Genomic DNA, 26,965 nt, shown 5'->3' on the forward strand with positions numbered 1-26,965 from the left:
GTTAACAGTGAGGTGTGTATGAGTGTGTGTGTGTGCTGTTACATACTGGACATTCAGTCACAGTTTGCTGTGTGTGTGTGCATGCATGTGTGCTTTTATAGGCTGTGCCTTGATTCACATTGAACTGTGAGTGTGGGTGTGTGGATGTCTGCTGGTATACATTTTGCATTGTTTCACAATGAGCTGTGTGTGTGTGTGTGTGTGTTCTGGTATGAGATGTACATTGAGATACAGTGAGCCGTGCATGTGTGTGGCTGTGTGTGTGTGTGTGTGCTGCGAGAGGCTGGGCATTGTGTAACACTGAGCTATGTGTTTCTGTGTGTCACTCTATAGACTGTGCATTGAGTCTGTGTGTGTGCATGCATGTGTGCTGGTATAGGCTATGCATTGATTCACATTGAGTTAGTGTGTGGTTGTGCATGTTGTGTGGTTATATGTTTTGCATTGATTCACTGTGAGCTGTGTGTGTGTGAGTGTGCATGTGTGTGAACATATAGGCTGGACATTGAGTCACAGTGAGGTGTGTGTGTGAGTTTGTGTTTATGTGCAGTGGTAAAAGCCACGCAATGAGAACCAGTGATGTTTGTGTCTGATAGTGTGTGTCTTTTCAGGTTTATGCTGGGCATTGAGTCACAGTGAGCCGTGTGTGTGTGTGCATGTGTGTGTTTGTGTGCTGGTATAGGCTGTGCATTGAGTCACAGTGAGGTGTGTGTGTCTGTTCAGGTGTACACTGGGCATTGAGTCTCAGCTTTGTATGTCTGTGTGTGTGTGCTGAGATAGGCTGTGCATTGAGTCACAGTGACATGTGTGTCAGTGTCTGTGTGAGTGTGTATTCAGACACAGTGAGGTTTGAGTGTGAGTGTGTGTGTGCTGTTAGAGACTGTGGATTGAGTATCAGTGAGCCATGTTTGTTTTTGTGTGTGTGCATGCATGTGTTCTGTTATAAGCTGTGCACTGAGTCACATTGCCGTATTTTTGTGTGTGTGTGTATGCCTGTTGATATAGGCTATGCATTGAGTCACAGTGCTCCGTTAGTGTCTGTGAGGGTTTGTTGGTATAAGCTGTGCACAGGGTCCCAGTGAGCCATCTGTGTGTGTCTGTGCAAATATGGACAGTGCATTGAGTCACAGTGAGTCATGTGTGTCTCTGGGTGTGTGTGTGTCCACATGTGCTGTGTTCGGTTGCGTGTTTTGTCACAGTAAGCCATGTGTGATTATGTGCTGGTATAGACTGTGAACTGAGTCACGGCCATGTGTGTGTGTGTGTGTGTGTGTATGCATGCAGACATAGGCTATGCATTGACTCATAGTGAGCTGTTTATGTGTTTGTGATGGTATAGGCTGTCAATTGATTCACAGTGAGCTGTTTGTGTGTGCATGTGCTGATATAGTTTGAGCATTGAGTCACAGTTTGGCTGTGAGTTTGTTTTGCCAGTACAAGATGTGTGTGTATGTGTGTGTGTATGCAGGTATGGTCTCTGCATTGATTCACTAAGGGGTGTTGTGTGTGTATGTACATGGAGCTGAAGACTGTACACTGATTCACACTGAGCTGTGTGTGTATGTGTGTGTGTGTGTGATGGTATGGGCTTTTCATTGAATCACTGAGGTGTGTGTCTGTGTGTGTATACCTGGAACTACAGACTGTGCACTGATTCACAACGAGCCATGTGTGAATGTGTGTAGGTGATAGTATAGGGTGTGCATAGAGTCACAAAGAGCCGTGCATATGTGTCTTTGCATGGGTGTTGTGGTATAGGCTGTGTACTGTGTCACAGTGACTGTGCATGTGAGTGTGTGTTTGTGTTTGTGATGGTATAGTGCGTGCATTGAATAAGAGAGAGCCATGCATGTGTCTCTGTGTGTGTGTGCTGGCATAGGCATTACATTGCGTCACAGTGAGCCATGTGTTTGTATGCTGGTGTAGACTCTGCCTTGAGTCACAGTAAGCCTTGTGTGTGTGCCAGTACAGGGTATGCATTGAGTCAGTGAGTCATATATGTGTGTGTGTGTGTGTGTGTGCTGGTATATGCAGTGCATTGAGTCCAAGAGAGCCATGTATGTTTGTGTGTGTGTGTGTGTGCTGCTATAGGTGGTTCCCTGAGTCACAGTCAGTTATGTGTGAGTGTGTGTTTGTGTGTTCTTTTATAGGCTGTGCATTGATCCACAGTGAGCCATGTGTGTATGCTGGTATAGGAGGTGCATTGAGTCACAGTGATGGTTGTGTTTGTGTGTGTGTGTGCTGCAGTAGGCTGTGAATTGAGTCACAGAAGGTGGGTTTTTGAGTGTGTATGTGCAGGTACAGGCTGCGGTTTGAGTCAGAGAGATGGGTGTCTCTGTGTGGTGTAATAGGCTGTGCATTGAATCACAGCAAGCCGTATTTTTGTGTGTATGTGTATTTTTGTATGTGTGTGTGTGTGTGATGGTACAGGCTGAACACTGAGTCACTGAGGTGTTCATGTGTGTATGTGGTGCTACAGACTCTTCGTTAGGTCAAACTGAGCCATATGTGTGTGTATGTTTGTGTGTGTGTACAGTTATTGGCTCTGCATTGAGTCATGGTGAACCATGTGTGTGTGGGGAGCTGGTATAGTCACAGCACTGAGTCACAGTTAAATGTGTAGGAGATGTGTGTGTATGTGTGTGTGTGTATTTGCTGGTGTATACTGTGCATTGAGTAACAGTTAGTAGTGCAGTGTGTGTGTGTCTGTAATGGTGTGGACTGTGTTTTTATCCACTTTGACATGAACGAGTGTGTGTGTGTGTATCTGTGTGTGTGTGTGTGTGTGTGTGTGCTAGCACTGAATGACCATTGAGACAGAGGGGGCTCTGTGTGTGTCTGTGTGTGTGCTGGTATAGACTCTGTATTGATTCACTGTGAGCTGTGTGTTTAAGTGTTTGCTCGTATAGGCAGTGCATTGAGTCTCAGTGAGGTGTTTCTGTGTGTGTGTGCTGGTACAGAAAGCTTTTTCAGTCACAGACAGGTGTGTGTGTGTGTGCTGCAGTAGACTGTGAATTGAGTACCAGAAGGTGGGTCTTTGTGTGTGTATGTGCAGGTACAGGCTGCGGTTTGAGTTAGAGTGATGGGTGTCTCTGTGTGGTGTTATAGGCTGTGCATTGAATCACAGTGAGCCGTGTGTGTGTGTGCGTGTGTGCTGGAATAGGCAGAGCATTGAGTCTCAGGTGTGTGTATGTGTGTGTGTATGCTGGTATGGTCTCTGCATTGATTCACTAAGGTGTGTTGTGTGTGTATGTACATGGAGCTGAACACTGTGCACTGATTCACAGTGAGCTGTGTGTGTATGTGTGTGTGTGTGTGATGGTATGGGCTTGGCATTGAGTCACTGAGGTGTGTGTTTGTGTGTGTATACCTGGAACTACAGACTGTGCACTGATTCACAATGAGCCATGTGTGACTGTGTGTATGTGATAGTATAGGGTGTGCATAGAGTCACAAAGAGCCGTGCATATGTGTCTTTGCATGGGTGTTGTGGTATAGGGTATTCATTGTGTCACAGTGACTGTGCGTGTGTGTGTGTGTGTGTGTGTGTTTGTGATGGTATAGTACATGCATTGAATCAGAGAGAGCCATGCATGTGTCTCTGTGTGTGTGTGCTGGCATAGGCATTACATTGAGTCACAGTGAGCCATGTGTTTGTATGTTGGTGTAGACTCTGCATTGAGTCACAGTAAGCCTTGTGTGTGTGCCAGTACAGGTTGTGCATTGAGTCAGTGAGTCATATGTGTGTGTGTGTTTGTGTGTGTGTGTGCTTGTTTAGACAGTTCATTGAGTCCAATGAGCAGTGTATGTTTGTGTGTGTGTGTGTGTGCTGTTAGGTAATGTGCATTGAGTCACAGTAGCTCTGTGTGTGTTTTTGAATACCTCTGGGCTGGCATAGGCTGAGAATTGAGTCACAGTGTGGTGTGTGTGTGAGTGTTCATGTGTGTGCAAGTATAGGCTGGACATTGAAGCACAGTGAGCTGTGTGTGTTTGTGTGTGTGCTGATATAGGCTGCACATTCAGTTACAGTGAGCTGTGTGTGTATGTGACTGTGCTTGTAGAAGCTGCACACTGGTTAACAGTGAGGTGTGTATGAGTGTGTGTGTGTGCTGTTACATACTGGACATTCAGTCACAGTTTGCTGTGTGTGTGTGCATGCATGTGTGCTTTTATAGGCTGTGCCTTGATTCACATTGAACTGTGAGTGTGGGTGTGTGGATGTCTGCTGGTATACATTTTGCATTGTTTCACAATGAGCTGTGTGTGTGTGTGTGTGTGTTCTGGTATGAGATGTACATTGAGATACAGTGAGCCGTGCATGTGTGTGGCTGTGTGTGTGTGTGTGTGCTGCTAGAGGCTGGGCATTGTGTAACACTGAGCTATGTGTTTCTGTGTGTCACTCTATAGACTGTGCATTGAGTCTGTGTGTGTGCATGCATGTGTGCTGGTATAGGCTATGCATTGATTCACATTGAGTTAGTGTGTGGTTGTGCATGTTGTGTGGTTATATGTTTTGCATTGATTCACTGTGAGCTGTGTGTGTGTGAGTGTGCATGTGTGTGAACATATAGGCTGGACATTGAGTCACAGTGAGGTGTGTGTGTGAGTTTGTGTTTATGTGCAGTGGTAAAAGCCACGCAATGAGAACCAGTGATGTTTGTGTCTGATAGTGTGTGTCTTTTCAGGTTTATGCTGGGCATTGAGTCACAGTGAGCCGTGTGTGTGTGTGCATGTGTGTGTTTGTGTGCTGGTATAGGCTGTGCATTGAGTCACAGTGAGGTGTGTGTGTCTGTTCAGGTGTACACTGGGCATTGAGTCTCAGCTTTGTATGTCTGTGTGTGTGTGCTGAGATAGGCTGTGCATTGAGTCACAGTGACATGTGTGTCAGTGTCTGTGTGAGTGTGTATTCAGACACAGTGAGGTTTGAGTGTGAGTGTGTGTGTGCTGTTAGAGACTGTGGATTGAGTATCAGTGAGCCATGTTTGTTTTTGTGTGTGTGCATGCATGTGTTCTGTTATAAGCTGTGCACTGAGTCACATTGCCGTATTTTTGTGTGTGTGTGTATGCCTGTTGATATAGGCTATGCATTGAGTCACAGTGCTCCGTTAGTGTCTGTGAGGGTTTGTTGGTATAAGCTGTGCACAGGGTCCCAGTGAGCCATCTGTGTGTGTCTGTGCAAATATGGACAGTGCATTGAGTCACAGTGAGTCATGTGTGTCTCTGGGTGTGTGTGTGTCCACATGTGCTGTGTTCGGTTGCGTGTTTTGTCACAGTAAGCCATGTGTGATTATGTGCTGGTATAGACTGTGAACTGAGTCATGGCCATGTGTGTGTGTGTGTGTGTGTGTGTATGCATGCAGACATAGGCTATGCATTGACTCATAGTGAGCTGTTTATGTGTTTGTGATGGTATAGGCTGTCAATTGATTCACAGTGAGCTGTTTGTGTGTGCATGTGCTGATATAGTTTGAGCATTGAGTCACAGTTTGGCTGTGAGTTTGTTTTGCCAGTACAAGATGTGTGTGTATGTGTGTGTGTATGCAGGTATGGTCTCTGCATTGATTCACTAAGGGGTGTTGTGTGTGTATGTACATGGAGCTGAAGACTGTACACTGATTCACACTGAGCTGTGTGTGTATGTGTGTGTGTGTGTGATGGTATGGGCTTTTCATTGAATCACTGAGGTGTGTGTCTGTGTGTGTATACCTGGAACTACAGACTGTGCATTGATTCACAACGAGCCATGTGTGAATGTGTGTATGTGATAGTATAGGGTGTGCATAGAGTCACAAAGAGCCGTGCATATGTGTCTTTGCATGGGTGTTGTGGTATAGGCTGTGTACTGTGTCACAGTGACTGTGCATGTGAGTGTGTGTTTGTGTTTGTGATGGTATAGTGCGTGCATTGAATAAGAGAGAGCCATGCATGTGTCTCTGTGTGTGTGTGCTAGCATAGGCATTACATTGCGTCACAGTGAGCCATGTGTTTGTATGCTGGTGTAGACTCTGCCTTGAGTCACAGTAAGCCTTGTGTGTGTGCCAGTACAGGGTATGCATTGAGTCAGTGAGTCATATATGTGTGTGTGTGTGTGTGTGTGCTGGTATATGCAGTGCATTGAGTCCAAGAGAGCCATGTATGTTTGTGTGTGTGTGTGTGTGTGCTGCTATAGGTGGTTCCCTGAGTCACAGTCAGTTATGTGTGAGTGTGTGTTTGTGTGTTCTTTTATAGGCTGTGCATTGATCCACAGTGAGCCATGTGTGTATGCTGGTATAGGAGGTGCATTGAGTCACAGTGATGGTTGTGTTTGTGTGTGTGTGTGCTGCAGTAGGCTGTGAATTGAGTCACAGAAGGTGGGTCTTTGTGTGTGCATGTGCAGGGACAGGCTGCGGTTTGAGTCAGAGAGATGGGTGTCTCTGTGTGGTGTAATAGGCTGTGCATTGAATCACAGCAAGCCGTATTTTTGTGTGTATGTGTATTTTTGTATGTGTGTGTGTGTGTGATGGTACAGGCTGAACACTGAGTCACTGAGGTGTTCATGTGTGTATGTGGTGCTACAGACTCTTCGTTAGGTCAAACTGAGCCATATGTGTGTGTATGTTTGTGTGTGTGTACAGTTATTGGCTCTGCATTGAGTCATGGTGAACCATGTGTGTGTGGGGAGCTGGTATAGTCACAGCACTGAGTCACAGTTAAATGTGTAGGAGATGTGTGTGTATGTGTGTGTGTGTATTTGCTGGTGTATACTGTGCATTGAGTCACAGTTAGTAGTGCAGTGTGTGTGTGTCTGTGATGGTGTGGACTGTGTTTTTATCCACTTTGACATGAACGAGTGTGTGTGTGTGTATCTGTGTGTGTGTGTGTGTGTGCTAGCACTGAATGACCATTGAGACAGAGGGGGCTCTGTGTGTGTCTGTGTGTGTGCTGGTATAGACTCTGTATTGATTCACTGTGAGCTGTGTGTTTAAGTGTTTGCTCGTATAGGCAGTGCATTGAGTCTCAGTGAGGTGTTTCTGTGTGTGTGTGCTGGTACAGAAAGCTTTTTCAGTCACAGACAGGTGTGTGTATGTGTGCTGCAGTAGACTGTGAATTGAGTACCAGAAGGTGGGTCTTTGTGTGTGTATGTGCAGGTACAGGCTGCGGTTTGAGTTAGAGTGATGGGTATCTCTGTGTGGTGTTATAGGCTGTGCATTGAATCACAGTGAGCCGTGTGTGTGTGTGCGTGTGTGCTGGAATAGGCAGAGCATTGAGTCTCAGGTGTGTGTATGTGTGTGTGTATGCTGGTATGGTCTCTGCATTGATTCACTAAGGTGTGTTGTGTGTGTATGTACATGGAGCTGAAGACTGTACACTGATTCACAGTGAGCTGTGTGTGTATGTGTGTGTGTGTGTGATGGTATGGGCTTGGCATTGAGTCACTGAGGTGTGTGTTTGTGTGTTTATACCTGGAACTACAGACTGTGCACTGATTCACAATGAGCCATGTGTGACTGTGTGTATGTGATAGTATAGGGTGTGCATAGAGTCACAAAGAGCCGTGCATATGTGTCTTTGCATGGGTGTTGTGGTATAGGGTCTTCATTGTGTCACAGTGACTGTGCGTGTGTGTGTGTGTGTGTGTTTGTGATGGTATAGTACATGCATTGAATCAGAGAGAGCCATGCATGTGTCTCTGTGTGTGTGTGCTGGCATAGGCATTACATTGAGTCACAGTGAGCCATGTGTTTGTATGTTGGTGTAGACTCTGCATTGAGTCACAGTAAGCCTTGTGTGTGTGCCAGTACAGGTTGTGCATTGAGTCAGTGAGTCATATGTGTGTGTGTGTTTGTGTGTGTGTGTGCTTGTTTAGACAGTGCATTGAGTCCAATGAGCAGTGTATGTTTGTGTGTGTGTGTGTGTGCTGTTAGGTAATGTGCATTGAGTCACAGTAGCTCTGTGTGTGTTTTTGAATACCTCTGGGCTGGCATAGGCTGAGAATTGAGTCACAGTGTGGTGTGTGTGTGAGTGTTCATGTGTGTGCAAGTATAGGCTGGACATTGAAGCACAGTGAGCTGTGTGTGTTTGTGTGTGTGCTGATATAGGCTGCACATTCAGTTACAGTGAGCTGTGTGTGTATGTGACTGTGCTTGTAGAAGCTGCACACTGGTTAACAGTGAGGTGTGTATGAGTGTGTGTGTGTGCTGTTACATACTGGACATTCAGTCACAGTTTGCTGTGTGTGTGTGCATGCATGTGTGCTTTTATAGGCTGTGCCTTGATTCACATTGAACTGTGAGTGTGGGTGTGTGGATGTCTGCTGGTATACATTTTGCATTGTTTCACAATGAGCTGTGTGTGTGTGTGTGTGTGTGTTCTGGTATGAGATGTACATTGAGATACAGTGAGCCGTGCATGTGTGTGGCTGTGTGTGTGTGTGTGTGCTGCGAGAGGCTGGGCATTGTGTAACACTGAGCTATGTGTTTCTGTGTGTCACTCTATAGACTGTGCATTGAGTCTGTGTGTGTGCATGCATGTGTGCTGGTATAGGCTATGCATTGATTCACATTGAGTTAGTGTGTGGTTGTGCATGTTGTGTGGCTATATGTTTTGCATTGATTCACTGTGAGCTGTGTGTGTGTGAGTGTGCATGTGTGTGAACATATAGGCTGGACATTGAGTCACAGTGAGGTGTGTGTGTGAGTTTGTGTTTATGTGCAGTGGTAAAAGCCACGCAATGAGAACCAGTGATGTTTGTGTCTGATAGTGTGTGTCTTTTCAGGTTTATGCTGGGCATTGAGTCACAGTGAGCCGTGTGTGTGTGTGCATGTGTGTGTTTGTGTGCTGGTATAGGCTGTGCATTGAGTCACAGTGAGGTGTGTGTGTCTGTTGAGGTGTACACTGGGCATTGAGTCTCAGCTTTGTATGTCTGTGTGTGTGTGCTGAGATAGGCTGTGCATTGAGTCACAGTGACATGTGTGTCAGTGTCTGTGTGAGTGTGTATTCAGACACAGTGAGGTTTGAGTGTGAGTGTGTGTGTGCTGTTAGAGACTGTGGATTGAGTATCAGTGAGCCATGTTTGTTTTTGTGTGTGTGCATGCATGTGTTCTGTTATAAGCTGTGCACTGAGTCACATTGCCGTATTTTTGTGTGTGTGTGTATGCCTGTTGATATAGGCTATGCATTGAGTCACAGTGCTCCGTTAGTGTCTGTGAGGGTTTGTTGGTATAAGCTGTGCACAGGGTCCCAGTGAGCCATCTGTGTGTGTCTGTGCAAATATGGACAGTGCATTGAGTCACAGTGAGTCATGTGTGTCTCTGGGTGTGTGTGTGTCCACATGTGCTGTGTTCGGTTGCGTGTTTTGTCACAGTAAGCCATGTGTGATTATGTGCTGGTATAGACTGTGAACTGAGTCACGGCCATGTGTGTGTGTGTGTGTGTGTGTGTGTATGCATGCAGACATAGGCTATGCATTGACTCATAGTGAGCTGTTTATGTGTTTGTGATGGTATAGGCTGTCAATTGATTCACAGTGAGCTGTTTGTGTGTGCATGTGCTGATATAGTTTGAGCATTGAGTCACAGTTTGGCTGTGAGTTTGTTTTGCCAATACAAGATGTACACCGAGTTACAGTGAGCCGTAGGTGTCTGTGGCTTTGTGTGTATGTGTGTGTCTATATAGGTGGTGCAGTAAGTCACAGTGAGTTGTGAGTGTGGGTGTGATGCTAGTATAGACTGTGAACTGAGTCACAGAGAACCGTGTGTGTGTGTGTGTGTGTGTGTTGTTTGCTTCAAGTTAATGTGCATTGAGTCACAGTGAGCTCTGTGTGTGTTTGTGAATACCTCTGGGCTGGTATAGGCTGAGCATTGAGTCACAGTGAGGTGTGTGTGTAAGTGTACGTGTGTGTGCAAATATAGGCTGGGCATTGAATCACAGTGAGCTGTGTGTTTTCGTGTGTGTGCTGGTATAGGCTGCGCATTCAGTCACAGTGAGCCATGTGTATGTGTGAGTGCTCTTGTAGAGGCTGCACATTGAATCACAGTGAGGTGTGTGTGTGATTGTGTGTGTGTGTGCTGTTCCATTCTGTGCATTCTGTCACAGTTAGCCGTGTGTGTGTGCGCATTTGTGTGTGATTTTATAAGCTGTGCATTGATTCACATTGAACTGTGTGTGTGGGTGTGTGCTGGTGTATGCTTTGCATTTTTCACAGTCATCTGGGGGTATGTGTGTCTGTGTGTTGTGCTACAGGCTGAGCATTGTGTCACAGTGAAGTGTGTTTGTGGGAGTGTGCATGTGTCTGCATCTAAAGGCTGGCTATTAGTCACAGTGTGCCTTGTGTGTTTGTGTATGTTTCTGTACTGGTATAGGCTGTGCATTCATTCACAGTGAGGTGTGTTTGTGTGTCTGTCCTGGCGTAGGCTGGTTATTGGGTGACAGTGAGCCATGTGTGTGTGTGTGCTTGTAAAATCTGTGAACTGAGTCATGGCCATGTTTGTGTGTGTGAATGCTGGTATAGTTTATGCATTGACACATAGTGATACACGTGTGTGTTTCGTGATGGTATAAGCCATGCACTGAGTGTGAGTGAGCTGTTTTCATGTGTGCATGCTGGTATATTCTGAACTTTGAGTCACAGTGTGGTATGTGGCCGTGTATGTGTGTGTGTGTGTGTGTGTGTTCCGGTATAAGATGTACATTGAGATACAGTGAGCCGTGCATATGTGTGGCTGTGTGTGTGGGTGTGTGTGTGTGCTGCTAGAGGCTGCGCATTGTGTAACACGGAGCCATGGGTGTGTTGTGTGTTGGTGGGCTTTCATTGATTCAATGGGTGTGTGTGTCTGTGTTTGTTGTGCTAAAGACTGCATTGAGTCACAGTGAGTCGTGTGTGTGTGTGCTGGTATAGACGATTGATTGAGTCACGGTCAGCCATGTGTGTGTGCATGTTGGTATGTGTGTGTGTTCTTCTATAGGTTGTGCATTGAGTCACAGCGAACCCTGTATCTGTGCAGGTGTGTACGTGTGGTGCTGGTATAGGCTGTGCATTGAGTGACACTGAGGTGTGAGTGTATGCTTGTGTGTTTTGGTATACATTGTACATTGAGTCACAGTGCTGTGTGTTTGTGTGCACGCTGGTATAGTCTGTGCATTGAGTCACAGTGATGTGTGTGTGTCTGCGTGTTCTGGTATAGGCTGACCATTGTGTCACATTGAGGTGTGTGTGTGTGCTGGCATAGGCTGCACTTTTTGTCACAGTGAGGTGTGTGTGTGTGTATGTGTAGGTACAGGCTGTGCATTGAGTCACAGTGTGGGGTGTGTGTGTGATGTTATATGCTGTGCACTAGGACACAGTGAGCCATGTGTGTGTGCTGGTATAATCTGACCATTGAGTCACAGTGTGGTGTGGTGTGTGTGCCTTTGCTGGTATGGATTGTGCATTGAATCCCAGCCCTGTGTTAATGTTTGTGTATTTGGTGCTGTAGAGTCTGCATGAGTCACAGTAAGGTGTGTGTGTGTGCTGCTATAGGCTGAGAATTGAGTAACACCTAGGTGAGTGTATGTGTATGTGTATGCTGATAAGGGATTTGCATTGAATCAGTGAGCGGTGTGTGTGTGTGTGTGTACTGCTATAGGCTGTGCACTGAGCCACATTAAGGTGTGTTTCTGTGTATGTGTGTGTGGGTATAGGCTATGCATTGACTCACATTGAGCCATGTGTTTGTATGTGCTAGTATACACTGTTCATTGAGTCTCAGTGAACCATGGTTGTGTGTGTCTGTTTACTTGTATGGGCTTGGCATTGAGTCACAGTGAGGTGTGTGTGTGTCTGTGTGTCTGTGTGGTGGTATAAGCTGCATTGAGTCACACGGCGTGGTGTGTGAGAGTGTGTGTGTGTGCAGGTACAGGCTGGTATTGAATCACAGTGAGCTGTGTGTGTGTGTGTGTGTGTGTGTGCTGCAATAGGCAGAGCATTGAGTCTCAGGTGTGTGTATGTGTGTGTGTATGTTGGTATGGTCTCTGCATTAATTCACTAAGGTGTGTTGTGTGTGTATGTACATGGAGCTGAAGACCGTATACTGATTCACAGTGAGCTGTGTGTGTATGTGTGTGTGTGTGTGATGGTATGGGCTTTTCATTGAATCACTGAGGTGTGTGTCTGTGTGTGTATACCTGGAACTACAGACTGTGCACTGATTCACAACGAGCCATGTGTGAATGTGTGTAGGTGATAGTATAGGGTGTGCATAGAGTCACAAAGAGCCGTGCATATGTGTCTTTGCATGGGTGTTGTGGTATAGGCTGTGTACTGTGGCACAGTGACTGTGCATGTGTGTGTGTTTGTGTTTGTGATGGTATAGTGCGTGCATTGAATAAGAGAGAGCCATGCATGTGTCTCTCTGTGTGTGTGTGCTGGCATAGGCATTACATTGCGTCACAGTGAGCCATGTGTTTGTATGTTGGTCTAAACTCTGCCTTGAGTCACAGTAAGCCTTGTGTGTGTGCCAGTACAGGCTATGCATTGAGTCAGTGAGTCATATATGTGTGTGTGTGTGTGTGTGCTGGTATGTGCAGTACATTGAGTCCAAGAGAGCCGTGTATGTTTGTGTGTGTGTGTGTGTGCTGCTATAGGTGGTTTCCTGAGTCACAGTCAGTTATGTGTGAGTGTGTGTTTGTGTGTTCTTGTATAGGCTGTGCATTGATCCACAGTGAGCCATGTGTGTATGCTGGTATAGGAGGTGCATTGAGTCACAGTGATGGTTGTGTTTGTGTGTGTGTGTGCTGCAGTAGGCTGTGAATTGAGTCACAGAAGGTGGGTCTTTGTGTATGTGCAAGTACAGGCTGCGGTTTGAGTCAGAGAGATGGGTGTCTCTGTGTGGTGTAATAGGCTGTGCATTGAATCACAGCAAGCCGTATTTTTGTGTGTATGTGTATTTTTGTATGTGTGTGTGTGTGATGGTACAGGCTGAACACTGAGTCACTGAGGTGTTCATGTGTGTATGTGGTGCTACAGACTCTTCGTTAGGTCAAACTGAGCCATATGTGTGTGTATGTTTTTGTGTGTGTACAGTTATTGGCTCTGCATTGAGTCATGGTGAACCATGTGTGTGTGGGGAGCTGGTATAGTCACAGCACTGAGTCACAGTTAAATGTGTAGGAGATGTGTGTGTATGTGTGTGTGTGTATTTGCTGGTGTATACTGTGCATTGAGTCACAGTTAGTAGTGCAGTGTGTGTGTGTCTGTGATGGTGTGGACTGTGTTTTTATCCACTTTGACATGAACGAGTGTGTGTGTGTGTATCTGTGTGTGTGTGTGTGTGTGTGCTAGCACTGAATGACCATTGAGACAGAGTGGGCTCTGTGTGTGTCTGTGTGTGTGCTGGTATAGACTCTGTATTGATTCACTGTGAGCTGTGTGTTTAAGTGTTTGCTCGTATAGGCAGTGCATTGAGTCTCACTGAGGTGTTTCTGTGTGTGTGTGCTGGTACAGAAAGCTTTCCCAGTCACAGACAGGTGTGTGTGTGTGCTGCAGTAGACTGTGAATTGAGTAGCAGAAGGTGGGTCTTTGTGTGTGTATGTGCAGGTACAGGCTGCGGTTTGAGTTAGAGTGATGGGTGTCTCTGTGTGGTGTTATAGGCTGTGCATTGAATCACAGTGAGCCGTGTGTGTGTGTGCGTGTGTGCTGGAATAGGCAGAGCATTGAGTCTCAGGTGTGTGTATGTGTGTGTGTATGCTGGTATGGTCTCTGCATTGATTCACTAAGGTGTGTTGTGTGTGAATGTACATGGAGCTGAACACTGTACACTGATTCACAGTGAGCTGTGTGTGTATGTGTGTGTGTGTGTGATGGTATGGGCTTTGCATTGAGTCACTGAGGGGTGTGTCTGTGTGTGTACACCTGGAACTACAGACTGTGCACTGATTCACAATGAGCCATGTGTGAATGTGTGTATGTGATAGTATAGGGTGTGCATAGACTCACAAAGAGCCGTGCATATGTGTCTTTGCATAGGTGTTGTGGTATAGGCTGTGCATTGTGTCACAGTGACTGTCCGTGTGTGTGTGTGTGTGTGTGTGTGTTTGTGATGGTATAGTACGTGCGTTGAATCAGAGAGAGCCATGCATGTGTCTCTGTGTGTGTGTGTTGGCATAGGCATTACATTGAGTCACAGAGAGCCATGTGTTTGTATGCTGGTGTAGACTCTGCATTGAGTCACAGTAAGCCTTGTGTGTGTGCCAGTACAGGCTGTGCATTGAGTCAGTGAGTCATATGTGTGTGTGTGTGTGTGTGTGTGTGCTGGTATAGACAGTGCATTGAGTCCAATGAGCCGTGTATGTTTGTGTGTGAGTGTGCGTGCTGCTATAGGTGGTTCACTGAGTCACAGTCTGGTATGTGTGAGTGAGTGTTTGTGTGTTCTTGTATAGGTTGTGTATTGATTCACAGTGAGCCCTGTGTGTATGGTGGTATAGGCGGTGCATTGAATCACAGTGATGGTTGTTTTTCTGTGTGTATGCTGCAGTAGGCTGTGAATTGAGTCACAGAAGGTGGGACTTTGTGTGTGTATGTGCAGGTACAAGCTGCAGTTCGAGTCACAGTGATGGGTGTCTCTGTGTGGTGTTATAGGCTGTGTATTGAATCACAGCGAGCCGTATTAGTGTGTGTATGTGTATTTGTGTATGCGTGTGTGTGTGTGATGGTACAGGCTGAACATTGAGTCACTGAGGTGTGCATGTGTGTATGTGGTGCTACAGACTGTTCGTTAGGTCAAACTGAGCCATATCTGTGTGTAGGTGTGTGTGTGTACAGTTATTTGCTGTGCACTGAGTCACAGTGAACCATGTGTGTGTGGGGAGCTGGTATAGTCAGAGCACTGAGTCACAGTTGAATGTGTGGGAGTTGTTTGTGTATGTGTGTATTTGCTGGTGTAGACTGTGCATTGAGTCACAGTGAGTAGTGCGGTGTGTGTGTGCTGTGATGGTGTGGACTGTGGTTTTATCCACTTTGACCTGAACGGCTGTGTGTGTTTGTGTGTTTGTGTGTGTGTGTGTGTGCTGGCACTAGATGACAATTGAGACAGAGTGGGCTGTGTGTCTGTGTGTGAGCTGGTATAGACTCTGTATTGAGTCACTGTGAGCTGTGTGTGTATGTGTGCGCTCATATAGGCTGTGCATTGAGTCACAGTGAGGTGTTTGTGTGTGTGTGTGCTGGTACAGGAAGCGTTTTCAGTCACAGTCTCGTGTGTGTGTGTGTGCATGTGAGTTTGTGTGCTGGTATGGGCTTTATTGTGCTGGTATGGGCTTTATTGACTCATGGGTGTGTGTGTGAGTGTGTGGTGATACAGACTGCATTGAGTCACAGTGAGCTGTGTGTGTGTGTGCTGGTATAGGCGATTTATTGAGTACCAGTGAGCCATGTGTGAGTGCGTGTTGGTGTGTGTGTGTGTGTACTGGTATAGGCTGTGCATTGAGTCACAGTGAGGCCTGCATCTGTGCATGTCTGTGTTTGTGTGTGTGTGTTTGCTGGTATAGGCTGAGCTTTGAATCACTCTGAGGTGTGTGTGCATGTGCTGGTAAAATTGTGCCTTGATTCACTGTGCCATGTGAGTGTGTGCACGCTGGTATAGGTTGTGCATTGAGTCAGAGTGGGAGGTGTGTGTGTCTGTGTGTTCTGGTATAGGCTGACAATTGAGGCACACTGAGATCTGTGTGCACATGTGTGTATATGTGTGCTGGTACAGCCTGCTCATTGAGTCATATTGAGTTTTGTGTGTGTGTGTGTGCAGGTAGAGGCAGCACATTGAGTCACAGTGAGGTGTATGTGTGTGATGTTATATGCTATGCACTGATTCATAGGGAGGTTTGTGTCTGTGTGTGTGCACTTTCTGGTATAGGATTTGCATTGAATCACACTGAGCTGTGTTTTTGAGTGTCAGTATATGTGCGTGTGTGGAGGTATGGGCTGTGGATTGACTCACAGTTTGCCGTATGTGCTTCTCTGTGTGTGTATGTCTGCTAGCATATCCTGTGCACTGAGTCACAGGGAGCCTTGTGTGTGTGTGTGTGTGTGTGTCCTGGTATAGAGTGTGCATTGATTCACAGTCAGCCATGTGTGTGTGTGTGTGAGTGCACTGGTATAGGATGTGCAGTGAGTCAGAGTGATGTGTGTGTGTGTCTGCGTGTTCTGATATAGGCTGACCATTGTGTAACATTGAGGGTGTGTGTGTGTGTGTGCTGGTATAGGCTGCATATTTTGTCACAGTGAAGTGTGTGTGTGTGTATGTGTAGGTACAGGCTGTGCATTGAGTCACAGTGTGGGGTGTGTGTGTGATGTTATATTCTGTGCACTAGGACACAGTGAGTCGTGTGTGTGTGCTGGTATAATCTGAACATTGAGTCACAGTGTGGTGTGGTGTGTGTGCCTTTGCTGGTATGGACTGTGCATAGAATCCCAGCCCTGTGTTAGTGTTTGTGTATTTGGTGCTGTAGAGTCTGCATGAGTCACAGTAAGATGTGTGTGTGTACTGCTATAGGCTGTACACTGAGCCATATTAAGGTGTGTTTCTGTGTGTGTGTGTGCGGGTATAGGCTATGCATTGACTCACATTGAGCCATGTGTTTGTATGTGCTACTATACACTGTTCATTGAGTCTCAGTGAGCCATTGTTGTGTGTGTCTGTTTACTTGTATGGGCTTGGCATTGAGTCTCAGACAGGTGTTTGTGTGTGCCTGTGTGTCTGTGTGGTGGTATAAACTGCATTGAGTCACACGGCGGTGTGTGTGAGAGTGTGAGTGTGTGCAGGTACAGGCTGGTATTGAACCACAGTGAGGCGTGTGTGTGCGTGTGTGTTTGTGTGTGCTGGAATAGGCAGAGCATTGAGTCTCAGGTGTGTGTATGTGTGTGTGTATGCTGGTATGGTCTCTGCATTGATTCACTAAGGTGTGTTGTGTGTGTATGTACATGGAGCTGAAGACTGTACACTGATTCACACTGAGCTGTGTGTGTATGTGTGTGATGGTATGGGTTTGGCATTGAGTCACTGAGGTGTGTGTTTGTGTGTGTATACCTGGAACTACAGACTGTGTAGTGATTCACAATGAGCCATGTGTGAATGTGTGTATGTGATAGTATAGGGTGTGCATAGAGTCACAAAGAGCCGTGCATATGTGTCTTTGCATGGGTGTTGTGGTATAGGGTCTTCATTGTGTCACAGTGACTGTGCGTGTGTGTGTGTGTGTGTGTTTGTGATTGTATAGTACATGCATTGAATCAGAGAGAGCCATGCATGTGTCTCTGTGTGTGTGTGCTGGCATAGGCATTACATTGAGTCACAGTGAGCCATGTGTTTGTATGTTGGTGTAGACTCTGCATTGAGTCACAGTAAGCCTTGTGTGTGTGCCAGTACAGGTTGTGCATTGAGTCAGTGAGTCATATGTGTGTGTGTGTTTGTGTGTGTGTGTGCTTGTTTAGACAGTGCATTGAGTCCAATGAGCAGTGTATGTTTGTGTGTGTGTGTGTGTGCTGTTAGGTAATGTGCATTGAGTCACAGTAGCTCTGTGTGTGTTTTTGAATACCTCTGGGCTGGCATAGGCTGAGAATTGAGTCACAGTGTGGTGTGTGTGTGAGTGTTCATGTGTGTGCAAGTATAGGCTGGACATTGAAGCACAGTGAGCTGTGTGTGTTTGTGTGTGTGCTGATATAGGCTGCACATTCAGTTACAGTGAGCTGTGTGTGTATGTGAGTGTGCTTGTAGAAGCTGCACACTGGTTAATAGTGAGGTGTGTATGAGTGTGTGTGTGCTGTTACATACTGGGCATTCAGTCACAGTTTGCTGTGTGTGTGTGTGCATGCATGTGTGCTTTTATAGGCTGTGCCTTGATTCACATTGAACTGTGAGTGTGGGTGTGTGGATGTCTGCTGGTATACATTTTGCATTGTTTCACAATGAGCTGTGTGTGTGTGTGTGTGTGTTCTGGTATGAGATGTACATTGAGATACAGTGAGCCGTGCATGTGTGTGGCTGTGTGTGTGTGTGTGTGCTGCTAGAGGCTGGGCATTGTGTAACACTGAGCTATGTGTTTCTGTGTGTCACTCTATAGACTGTGCATTGAGTCTGTGTGTGTGCATGCATGTGTGCTGGTATAGGCTATGCATTGATTCACATTGAGTTAGTGTGTGGTTGTGCATGTTGTGTGGTTATATGTTTTGCATTGATTCACTGTGAGCTGTGTGTGTGTGAGTGTGCATGTGTGTGAACATATAGGCTGGACATTGAGTCACAGTGAGGTGTGTGTGTGAGTTTGTGTTTATGTGCAGTGGTAAAAGCCACGCAATGAGAACCAGTGATGTTTGTGTCTGATAGTGTGTGTCTTTTCAGGTTTATGCTGGGCATTGAGTCACAGTGAGCCGTGTGTGTGTGTGCATGTGTGTGTTTGTGTGCTGGTATAGGCTGTGCATTGAGTCACAGTGAGGTGTGTGTGTCTGTTGAGGTGTACACTGGGCATTGAGTCTCAGCTTTGTATGTCTGTGTGTGTGTGCTGAGATAGGCTGTGCATTGAGTCACAGTGACATGTGTGTCAGTGTCTGTGTGAGTGTGTATTCAGACACAGTGAGGTTTGAGTGTGAGTGTGTGTGTGCTGTTAGAGACTGTGGATTGAGTATCAGTGAGCCATGTTTGTTTTTGTGTGTGTGCATGCATGTGTTCTGTTATAAGCTGTGCACTGAGTCACATTGCCGTATTTTTGTGTGTGTGTGTATGCCTGTTGATATAGGCTATGCATTGAGTCACAGTGCTCCATTAGTGTCTGTGAGGGTTTGTTGGTATAAGCTGTGCACAGGGTCCCAGTGAGCCATCTGTGTGTGTCTGTGCAAATATGGACAGTGCATTGAGTCACAGTGAGTCATGTGTGTCTCTGGGTGAGTGTGTGTCCACATGTGCTGTGTTCGGTTGCATGTTTTGTCACAGTAAGCCATGTGTGATTATGTGCTGGTATAGACTGTGAACTGAGTCACGGCCATGTGTGTGTGTGTGTGTGTGTGTGTGTGTATGCATGCAGACATAGGCTATGCATTGACTCATAGTGAGCTGTTTATGTGTTTGTGATGGTATAGGCTGTCAATTGATTCACAGTGAGCTGTTTGTGTGTGCATGTGCTGATATAGTTTGAGCATTGAGTCACAGTTTGGCTGTGAGTTTGTTTTGCCAGTACAAGATGTACACCGAGTTACAGTGAGCCGTAGGTGTCTGTGGCTTTGTGTGTATGTGTGTGCCTATATAGGTGGTGCAGTAAGTCACAGTGAGCTGTGAGTGTGGGTGTGATGCTAGTATAGACTGTGAACTGAGTCACAGAGAACCGTGTGTGTGTGTGTGTGTTGTTTGCTTCAAGTTAATGTGCATTGAGTCACAGTGAGCTCTGTGTGTGTTTGTGAATACCTCTGGGCTGGTATAGGCTGAGCATTGAGTCACAGTGAGGTGTGTGTGTGAGTGTACGTGTGTGTGCAAGTATAGGCTGGGCATTGAATCACAGTGAGCTGTGTGTTTTCGTGTGTGTGCTGGTATAGGCTGCGCATTCAGTCACAGTGAGCCATGTGTATGTGTGAGTGCTCTTGTAGAGGCTGCACATTGAATCACAGTGAGGTGTGTGTGTGATTGTGTGTGTGTGTGCTGTTCCATTCTGTGCATTCTGTCACAGTTAGCCGTGTGTGTGTGTGTGCATTTGTGTGTGATTTTATAAGCTGTGCATTGATTCACATTGAACTGTGTGTGTGGGTGTGTGCTGGTGTATGCTTTGCATTTTTCACAGTCATCTGGGGGTATGTGTGTCTGTGTGTTGTGCTACAGGCTGAGCATTGTGTCACAGTGAAGTGTGTTTGTGGGAGTGTGCATGTGTCTGCATCTAAAGGCTGGCTATTAGTCACAGTGTGCCTTGTGTGTTTGTGTATGTTTCTGTACTGGTATAGGCTGTGCATTCATTCACAGTGAGGTGTGTTTGTGTGTCTGTCCTGGCGTAGGCTGGTTATTGGGTGACAGTGAGCCGTGTGTGTGTGTGCTTGTAAAATCTGTGAACTGAGTCATGGCCATGTTTGTGTGTGTGAATGCTGGTATAGTTTATGCATTGACACATAGTGATACACGTGTGTGTTTCGTGATGGTATAAGCCATGCACTGAGTGTGAGTGAGCTGTTTTCATGTGTGCATGCTGGTATATTCTGAACTTTGAGTCACAGTGTGGTATGTGGCCGTGTATGTGTGTGTGTGTGTGTGTGTGTGTGTGTGTGTTCCGGTATAAGATGTACATTGAGATACAGTGAGCCGTGCATATGTGTGGCTGTGTGTGTGGGTGTGTGTGTGTGCTGCTAGAGGCTGCGCATTGTGTAACACGGAGCCATGGGTGTGTTGTGTGTTGGTGGGCTTTCATTGATTCAATGGGTGTGTGTGTCTGTGTTTGTTGTGCTAAAGACTGCATTGAGTCACAGTGAGTCGTGTGTGTGTGTGCTGGTATAGACGATTGATTGAGTCACGGTCAGCCATGTGTGTGTGCATGTTGGTATGTGTGTGTGTTCTTCTATAGGTTGTGCATTGAGTCACAGCGAACCCTGTATCTGTGCAGGTGTGTATGTGTGGTGCTGGTATAGGCTGTGCATTGAGTGACACTGAGGTGTGAGTGTATGCTTGTGTGTTTTGGTATACATTGTACATTGAGTCACAGTGCTGTGTGTTTGTGTGCACGCTGGTATAGTCTGTGCATTGAGTCACAGTGATGTGTGTGTGTCTGCGTGTTCTGGTATAGGCTGACCATTGTGTCACATTGAGGTGTGTGTGTGTGCTGGCATAGGCTGCACTTTTTGTCACAGTGAGGTGTGTGTGTGTGTATGTGTAGGTACAGGCTGTGCATTGAGTCACAGTGTGGGGTGTGTGTGTGATGTTATATGCTGTGCACTAGGACACAGTGAGCCATGTGTGTGTGCTGGTATAATCTGACCATTGAGTCACAGTGTGGTGTGGTGTGTGTGCCTTTGCTGGTATGGATTGTGCATTGAATCCCAGCCCTGTGTTAATGTTTGTGTATTTGGTGCTGTAGAGTCTGCATGAGTCACAGTAAGGTGTGTGTGTGTGCTGCTATAGGCTGAGAATTGAGTAACACCTAGGTGAGTGTATGTGTATGTGTATGCTGATAAGGGATTTGCATTGAATCAGTGAGCGGTGTGTGTGTGTGTGTGTACTGCTATAGGCTGTGCACTGAGCCACATTAAGGTGTGTTTCTGTGTATGTGTGTGTGGGTATAGGCTATGCATTGACTCACATTGAGCCATGTGTTTGTATGTGCTAGTATACACTGTTCATTGAGTCTCAGTGAACCATGGTTGTGTGTGTCTGTTTACTTGTATGGGCTTGGCATTGAGTCACAGTGAGGTGTGTGTGTGTGTCTGTGTGTCTGTGTGGTGGTATAAGCTGCATTGAGTCACACGGCGTGGTGTGTGAGAGTGTGTGTGTGTGCAGGTACAGGCTGGTATTGAATCACAGTGAGCTGTGTGTGTGTGTGTGTGTGTGTGTGCTGCAATAGGCAGAGCATTGAGTCTCAGGTGTGTGTATGTGTGTGTGTATGTTGGTATGGTCTCTGCATTAATTCACTAAGGTGTGTTGTGTGTGTATGTACATGGAGCTGAAGACCGTATACTGATTCACAGTGAGCTGTGTGTGTATGTGTGTGTGTGTGTGATGGTATGGGCTTTTCATTGAATCACTGAGGTGTGTGTCTGTGTGTGTATACCTGGAACTACAGACTGTGCACTGATTCACAACGAGCCATGTGTGAATGTGTGTAGGTGATAGTATAGGGTGTGCATAGAGTCACAAAGAGCCGTGCATATGTGTCTTTGCATGGGTGTTGTGGTATAGGCTGTGTACTGTGGCACAGTGACTGTGCATGTGTGTGTGTTTGTGTTTGTGATGGTATAGTGCGTGCATTGAATAAGAGAGAGCCATGCATGTGTCTCTCTGTGTGTGTGTGCTGGCATAGGCATTACATTGCGTCACAGTGAGCCATGTGTTTGTATGTTGGTCTAGACTCTGCCTTGAGTCACAGTAAGCCTTGTGTGTGTGCCAGTACAGGCTATGCATTGAGTCAGTGAGTCATATATGTGTGTGTGTGTGTGTGTGTGCTGGTATGTGCAGTACATTGAGTCCAAGAGAGCCGTGTATGTTTGTGTGTGTGTGTGTGTGCTGCTATAGGTGGTTCCCTGAGTCACAGTCAGTTATGTGTGAGTGTGTGTTTGTGTGTTCTTGTATAGGCTGTGCATTGATCCACAGTGAGCCATGTGTGTATGCTGGTATAGGAGGTGCATTGAGTCACAGTGATGGTTGTGTTTGTGTGTGTGTGTGCTGCAGTAGGCTGTGAATTGAGTCACAGAAGGTGGGTCTTTGTGTGTGTGTGTGCAAGTACAGGCTGCGGTTTGAGTCAGAGAGATGGGTGTCTCTGTGTGGTGTAATAGGCTGTGCATTGAATCACAGCAAGCCGTATTTTTGTGTGTATGTGTATTTTTGTATGTGTGTGTGTGTGTGATGGTACAGGCTGAACACTGAGTCACTGAGGTGTTCATGTGTGTATGTGGTGCTACAGACTCTTCGTTAGGTCAAACTGAGCCATATGTGTGTGTATGTTTTTGTGTGTGTACAGTTATTGGCTCTGCATTGAGTCATGGTGAACCATGTGTGTGTGGGGAGCTGGTATAGTCACAGCACTGAGTCACAGTTAAATGTGTAGGAGATGTGTGTGTATGTGTGTGTGTGTATTTGCTGGTGTATACTGTGCATTGAGTCACAGTTAGTAGTGCAGTGTGTGTGTGTCTGTGATGGTGTGGACTGTGTTTTTATCCACTTTGACATGAACGAGTGTGTGTGTGTGTATCTGTGTGTGTGTGTGTGTGTGTGTGCTAGCACTGAATGACCATTGAGACAGAGTGGGCTCTGTGTGTGTCTGTGTGTGTGCTGGTATAGACTCTGTATTGATTCACTGTGAGCTGTGTGTTTAAGTGTTTGCTCGTATAGGCAGTGCATTGAGTCTCACTGAGGTGTTTCTGTGTGTGTGTGCTGGTACAGAAAGCTTTTCCAGTCACAGACAGGTGTGTGTGTGTGCTGCAGTAGACTGTGAATTGAGTAGCAGAAGGTGGGTCTTTGTGTGTGTATGTGCAGGTACAGGCTGCGGTTTGAGTTAGAGTGATGGGTGTCTCTGTGTGGTGTTATAGGCTGTGCATTGAATCACAGTGAGCCGTGTGTGTGTGTGCGTGTGTGCTGGAATAGGCAGAGCATTGAGTCTCAGGTGTGTGTATGTGTGTGTGTATGCTGGTATGGTCTCTGCATTGATTCACTAAGGTGTGTTGTGTGTGTATGTACATGGAGCTGAACACTGTACACTGATTCACAGTGAGCTGTGTGTGTATGTGTGTGTGTGTGTGATGGTATGGGCTTTGCATTGAGTCACTGAGGGGTGTGTCTGTGTGTGTACACCTGGAACTACAGACTGTGCACTGATTCACAATGAGCCATGTGTGAATGTGTGTATGTGATAGTATAGGGTGTGCATAGACTCACAAAGACCCGTGCATATGTGTCTTTGCATAGGTGTTGTGGTATAGGCTGTGCATTGTGTCACAGTGACTGTCCGTGTGTGTGTGTGTGTGTGTGTGTTTGTGATGGTATAGTACGTGCGTTGAATCAGAGAGAGCCATGCATGTGTCTCTGTGTGTGTGTGTTGGCATAGGCATTACATTGAGTCACAGAGAGCCATGTGTTTGTATGCTGGTGTAGACTCTGCATTGAGTCACAGTAAGCCTTGTGTGTGTGCCAGTACAGGCTGTGCATTGAGTCAGTGAGTCATATGTGTGTGTGTGTGTGTGTGTGTGCTGGTATAGACAGTGCATTGAGTCCAATGAGCCGTGTATGTTTGTGTGTGAGTGTGCGTGCTGCTATAGGTGGTTCACTGAGTCACAGTCTGGTATGTGTGAGTGAGTGTTTGTGTGTTCTTGTATAGGTTGTGTATTGATTCACAGTGAGCCCTGTGTGTATGTTGGTATAGGCGGTGCATTGAATCACAGTGATGGTTGTTTTTCTGTGTGTATGCTGCAGTAGGCTGTGAATTGAGTCACAGAAGGTGGGACTTTGTGTGTGTATGTGCAGGTACAAGCTGCAGTTCGAGTCACAGTGATGGGTGTCTCTGTGTGGTGTTATAGGCTGTGTATTGAATCACAGCGAGCCGTATTAGTGTGTGTATGTGTATTTGTGTATGCGTGTGTGTGTGTGATGGTACAGGCTGAACATTGAGTCACTGAGGTGTGCATGTGTGTATGTGGTGCTACAGACTGTTCGTTAGGTCAAACTGAGCCATATCTGTGTGTAGGTGTGTGTGTGTACAGTTATTTGCTGTGCACTGAGTCACAGTGAACCATGTGTGTGTGGGGAGCTGGTATAGTCAGAGCACTGAGTCACAGTTGAATGTGTGGGAGTTGTTTGTGTATGTGTGTATTTGCTGGTGTAGACTGTGCATTGAGTCACAGTGAGTAGTGCGGTGTGTGTGTGCTGTGATGGTGTGGACTGTGGTTTTATCCACTTTGACCTGAACGGCTGTGTGTGTTTGTGTGTTTGTGTGTGTGTGTGTGTGCTGGCACTAGATGACAATTGAGACAGAGTGGGCTGTGTGTCTGTGTGTGAGCTGGTATAGACTCTGTATTGAGTCACTGTGAGCTGTGTGTGTATGTGTGCGCTCATATAGGCTGTGCATTGAGTCACAGTGAGGTGTTTGTGTGTGTGTGTGCTGGTACAGGAAGCGTTTTCAGTCACAGTCTCGTGTGTGTGTGTGTGCATGTGAGTTTGTGTGCTGGTATGGGCTTTATTGTGCTGGTATGGGCTTTATTGACTCATGGGTGTGTGTGTGAGTGTGTGGTGATACAGACTGCATTGAGTCACAGTGCGCTGTGTGTGTGTGTGCTGGTATAGGCGATTTATTGAGTACCAGTGAGCCATGTGTGAGTGCGTGTTGGTGTGTGTGTGTGTGTACTGGTATAGGCTGTGCATTGAGTCACAGTGAGGCCTGCATCTGTGCATGTCTGTGTTTGTGTGTGTGTGTTTGCTGGTATAGGCTGAGCTTTGAATCACTCTGAGGTGTGTGTGCATGTGCTGGTAAAATTGTGCCTTGATTCACTGTGCCATGTGAGTGTGTGCACGCTGGTATAGGTTGTGCATTGAGTCAGAGTGGGAGGTGTGTGTGTCTGTGTGTTCTGGTATAGGCTGACAATTGAGGCACACTGAGATCTGTGTGCACATGTGTGTATATGTGTGCTGGTACAGCCTGCTCATTGAGTCATATTGAGTTTTGTGTGTGTGTGTGTGCAGGTAGAGGCAGCACATTGAGTCACAGTGAGGTGTATGTGTGTGATGTTATATGCTATGCACTGATTCATAGGGAGGTTTGTGTCTGTGTGTGTGCACTTTCTGGTATAGGATTTGCATTGAATCACACTGAGCTGTGTTTTTGAGTGTCAGTATATGTGCGTGTGTGGAGGTATGGGCTGTGGATTGACTCACAGTTTGCCGTATGTGCTTCCCTGTGTGTGTATGTCTGCTAGCATATCCTGTGCACTGAGTCACAGGGAGCCTTGTGTGTGTGTGTGTGTGTGTGTGTGTCCTGGTATAGAGTGTGCATTGATTCACAGTCAGCCATGTGTGTGTGTGTGTGAGTGCACTGGTATAGGATGTGCAGTGAGTCAGAGTGATGTGTGTGTGTGTCTGCGTGTTCTGATATAGGCTGACCATTGTGTAACATTGAGGGTGTGTGTGTGTGTGTGCTGGTATAGGCTGCATATTTTGTCACAGTGAAGTGTGTGTGTGTGTATGTGTAGGTACAGGCTGTGCATTGAGTCACAGTGTGGGGTGTGTGTGTGATGTTATATTCTGTGCACTAGGACACAGTGAGTCGTGTGTGTGTGCTGGTATAATCTGAACATTGAGTCACAGTGTGGTGTGGTGTGTGTGCCTTTGCTGGTATGGACTGTGCATAGAATCCCAGCCCTGTGTTAGTGTTTGTGTATTTGGTGCTGTAGAGTCTGCATGAGTCACAGTAAGATGTGTGTGTGTACTGCTATAGGCTGTACACTGAGCCATATTAAGGTGTGTTTCTGTGTGTGTGTGTGCGGGTATAGGCTATGCATTGACTCACATTGAGCCATGTGTTTGTATGTGCTACTATACACTGTTCATTGAGTCTCAGTGAGCCATTGTTGTGTGTGTCTGTTTACTTGTATGGGCTTGGCATTGAGTCTCAGACAGGTGTTTGTGTGTGCCTGTGTGTCTGTGTGGTGGTATAAACTGCATTGAGTCACACAGCGGTGTGTGTGAGAGTGTGAGTGTGTGCAGGTACAGGCTGGTATTGAACCACAGTGAGGCGTGTGTGTGCATGTGTGTTTGTGTGTGCTGGAATAGGCAGAGCATTGAGTCTCAGGTGTGTGTATGTGTGTGTGTATGCTGGTATGGTCTCTGCATTGATTCACTAAGGTGTGTTGTGTGTGTATGTACATGGAGCTGAAGACTGTACACTGATTCACACTGAGCTGTGTGTGTATGTGTGTGTGTGTGATGGTATGGGTTTGGCATTGAGTCACTGAGGTGTGTGTTTGTGTGTGTATACCTGGAACTACAGACTGTGTACTGATTCACAATGAGCCATGTGTGAATGTGTGTATGTGATAGTATAGGGTGTGCATAGAGTCACAAAGAGCCGTGCATATGTGTCTTTGCATGGGTGTTGTGGTATAGGGTCTTCATTGTGTCACAGTGACTGTGCGTGTGTGTGTGTGTGTGTGTTTGTGATGGTATAGTACATTCATTGAATCAGAGAGAGCCATGCATGTGTCTCTGTGTGTGTGTGCTGGCATAGGCATTACATTGAGTCACAGTGAGCCATGTGTTTGTATGTTGGTGTAGACTCTGCATTGAGTCACAGTAAG

This window comes from Globicephala melas, chromosome Y (genome assembly GCF_963455315.2).
Source record: "Globicephala melas chromosome Y, mGloMel1.2, whole genome shotgun sequence".
NCBI classification, from domain to species: Eukaryota; Metazoa; Chordata; class Mammalia; order Artiodactyla; family Delphinidae; genus Globicephala; species Globicephala melas.